The sequence below is a fragment of the Rhagoletis pomonella genome, unplaced genomic scaffold (assembly GCF_013731165.1).
Source record: "Rhagoletis pomonella isolate Grant_MI unplaced genomic scaffold, Rhpom_1.0 Rhpom_scaffold_00016, whole genome shotgun sequence".
Taxonomy (NCBI): Eukaryota; Metazoa; Arthropoda; class Insecta; order Diptera; family Tephritidae; genus Rhagoletis; species Rhagoletis pomonella.
In genome coordinates, this window is record NW_023458570.1 from 819,658 (window position 1) to 823,736 (window position 4,079).

A 4,079-nucleotide genomic window follows, 5' to 3' on the forward strand; every position below is an offset into this window, starting at 1 on the left:
GGCAAATACACGACATCAGCTTGCTGACACCATCAAGTGTTGAAAATTCATAATTTTTCCACAAACACGGCTATGACTCATATAGTTCCGGTAAAATACTTAAAAAAATGAGCTCATTTCACTATTCGTGACACCAGCATGCTGGTACAATCATACAATTTTCAAATCTTTTTGGATGTCGCACCAGCAGGCGGTACAATCACACCACAAGAACATACACAGTCAATCGGATGGCACCAACACTTGATGGCGCCAGCATGCTGGTACATCCATGAGCCCTTTAACACATCAAGCATATTTGGGGTTGTAAACTTATCTATTTAAAGTATAGTTAAACCGTTAATGGATAAGTTTACGGTCCTAACACATTTAAAGTTTGTATAAAAACATAAGGAACGTACGATACATATACATATATACGTGTATATAGCAGTCCTTTTTAGCTTAAAAATTAATCTCATACATAAATGAAAAAATTAGATCAAATATGAATAAATTTTCCAAAGGGCTAAAAAAGGGCTAGGGGCAATTTTAAATTTATGTGGCCAAAAAAAGTATGTGGTAGCTAAATCTAGCCACCAAAGGGCTAAAATGGCAACACTGCTCCTGTCATCAAAAAAACAGTCAGCGCATTCGCGCTTTGGCACCCACGTCACTGTTGACAGTTATAATTTCGAGAAAGTAGAGAATTTCGTTTACTTGGGAACCAGCATTAACACCGATAATAACGTCGGCATGGAAATCCAACGCAGAATCACTCTTGCCAACAGGTGCTACTATGGACTGAGTAGGCACTTCAGGAGTGAAGCCCTCTCACGACGTACGAAAACCACACTCTATAAGTTACTTATCATGCCCGTGTTGGCATATGGCGCTGAAGCATGGACAATGACCACATCCGATGAAGCGGCTCTTGGAGTATTCGAGAGAAAGATTTTGCGGAAAATATACTCGTTGGCGATGGCGAGTACCGCAGACGATGGAACGATGAGCTGTATGAGCTTTACAACGACATGGACATAGTGCAGCGAATTAAAATACAGCGGCTTCGCTGGCTTGCCATGTCGTTCGAATGGACTCCGACGCTGCCGCTATAAAAGTAGTAAACTCTAAGCCCGCTGGCGGTAGCAGAGGAAGAGGGAGGCCACCACTGCGTTGGCAAGACCAAGTGGAGAAGGTCTTGGGTTCATTTGGCATTTCCAATTGGCGCCAGTTGGCACAGAAGAGAAACGATTCATTTAAATTGAAATGGTGTATCGGTCGGAATAAGAGATGAGCGCGGGCCTAAATTTTCAGGCCCGGCCCGGCACGAGTACAAAATCAACTTTCAAAAACACGCACAAGCCTGCACGTTAAGAATTTTAGTTGGGCCCGGCCCGGCACGACGGGACACGCCCCAGCCCGGAAATAAAAAGCCAACTTTTATTGTATGTATACATATGTACATAGTTTTAATTTTGTGTTTATGTCCATATGTATATTTACATCAAAGATTTTTATAATATATTTTCTGGGAAGTAGAAAAAGTGGAAGGTATTTTATGTACAGATATGTATGTAAACAAAACTACTAAGTATCATATATTTTCTATCGGTTTCCAAATATTTCTTTTTTTGCTTATCTCTTATCAAAAGAGTTTTAAATATGTACTATTTTTTTTTTGTATAAAAACAAAAGCTCATCTAAATTTTTAGTATTAGCAACGGGCTTTTTCGTGCCTTTACGTGCTTTTATAAATTTTGCTGAACGCCCAGGCCCGCACGAGTTCGTGCTGACAGCAAATATTCCGGCCCGTACCCGCGGGCTTACGCAGGGGCCCGTCGGGCCCCTGCCAAAAGCCCGGCCAGTGCCCATCTCTAGTCGGAATCATGGGAAATCGTCACCTTTGAAAGGCCACGTTAAAATCATCGCCTACACTATGTTCTTCATCAATTTCTTAAATGCGAATGGCATGCCGTTGCAGAGTTTGGCTGATTAATATACCGCAACATGATAATTGGCATACGGTGGAGTGCTATAAGGCCCGCGGAAATAACGCCCATGGGTGACGGCCGCTGCGCACGCGCCGCGCCGCGTCGCGGCACGCGATGGCGCCGTCGCGGACCGCCGCGATTGAGCTCCAACAGGCTCGCTTACACCCCTTTTGCCGTCAAATTATTCGACAATCGACGAAAGTATTCATTTAGGGCGGTATTATCACTTGCGAAGCGAATGCATTTGGCGGGGCAAACGGTTTGACGAAGCGAATGGATTGAAGGTCGCAACTTAAATATGCATTAAGAGTGTTCGCTTTTACCAGCTTGTGCAAGTTCTTTGCATCGCGAACACTTCTAATACCTTCTTTGCCTTTTAATTCGCTTCGCCAAACCGTTCGCTTCGCCAAAATCATACGCTTCGCGATAATACCACCCTTAACTTTTTACTTTTCCATGTTCTTTTTTTGCTGAAACTTTGAATTATTTAATTTTCATACACATGTAACTACATACATACATATGTACATATGTATTAAATATAGATATGCATTGAAATTTGTTAATTTCAATTTTTTCGTATAATAAAGGAAAACAAATATTTAGCTCAATGTTATCATATTAGTTAGTTTTTATTTAGAACAGGGGGTTTTGGATGTACATATTCTAAAATGGAGACAAGAGCCACAATAAAGATGACATAACACCCGCGGGCTTTATTTCATTTTTTAGGAAATGAAGCCCGCGTGCGTTATCGCCATATCGAAAGGGAAATAATGCCCACCGGCAAAAGGCAATAAAGCTCGCGGGCTAAATTTCTTTATCGAAAAGGCAATAGCGCCCGCGGACTTTATTTCTTTTTTTTTAGGAAATATAGCCCATGGGCGTTAACGCATATGTTATTTCCTCACTTTGAATGCTGGATTGAATAACATTAGTGGTATTCACTAAAGTGAGCAAGTGGCCTGGCAGTCTGGTAAAAGAGCAGATCAGCTCAAGCAACGACTGTTGTTAATACCACTATTATTTAGTTGATAGACATCCTTATTCTTCGCAGCAAGAATAGCTCTTTCCCTGAGCCAATCGTGATTCCTATAATAAATTTTCTTCATTAAGAAACATTCTTTCCTTCAGTTCTCCTTTCGATGTTTCTGCTGGGAATCAAATCAAAGATAAAAGGTATCTTGTTGCAGCCAAGGTACGCACCCGCCTCTGTGCAGCAAAAAATGTGCGCCCAAAAATGCAGGGAAAGCTTAACGTCGAAAAGCTGCAATCACACGGCCAATGTACTCGACTCTCACACCTGCTCTAAAAGAGCACTCTTCAACAAACCGACATATGCGAGCAGTGGAACCACATTTCCCGTTCATTAAGTACCGCCGCGGAAGAAGTAGTGCGATTTCAGCGAGCCAGAAAGAAGAACTGGTACGATGAGGAGTGTCAAGAAGATGCAGAGAAACAAGATGCCGTCTAGTTTTAAGGACAGGGCGAACTCTTGTAAGAACAACAATGGCGACTTGATACCTGATGTCCACCCTACTGCATGGCAACAACTCTGAAAGGTGTGGAGAAGACGAACCCGACCGCCCAGTCGATGATGACGGTGTCGATGTTCCACCACCTGACTATGACGGGGTACGAATAGCAATAGCGCGCTTGAAAAACAACAAAGCTGCTGGAGCTGACAGCCTGCCAGCTGAGCTATTGAATTACGGCAGCGAGGAGGTAATAAGGTGCATGCATCAACTCTTATGCAGAATATGGTCAGATGATCGCATTCCCGACGACTGGAACTTAAGCGTGCTGTGCCCAATCCACAAGAAAGGCGACGCCATTCGCGCCAACTACCGCGGGAGCAGCGTTCTAAGTATAGGTTACAAGGTCTAATCGAGCGTTTTGTGTGAAAGACTGAAGCCCACCGTCAACGAACTGATTGGGCCTTACCAGTGCGGCTTTAGACCTAGCAAATCCACCATACCATGTTGTGAACACCTGGACAATACGCGACTTTAAAGCCGCTTTCGATAGCACTAAATGGAGTTGCGAATACGCCGCGATATCTGAGTTTGGCATCCCCTCGAAACTGATACGGCTGTGTAAAATGAC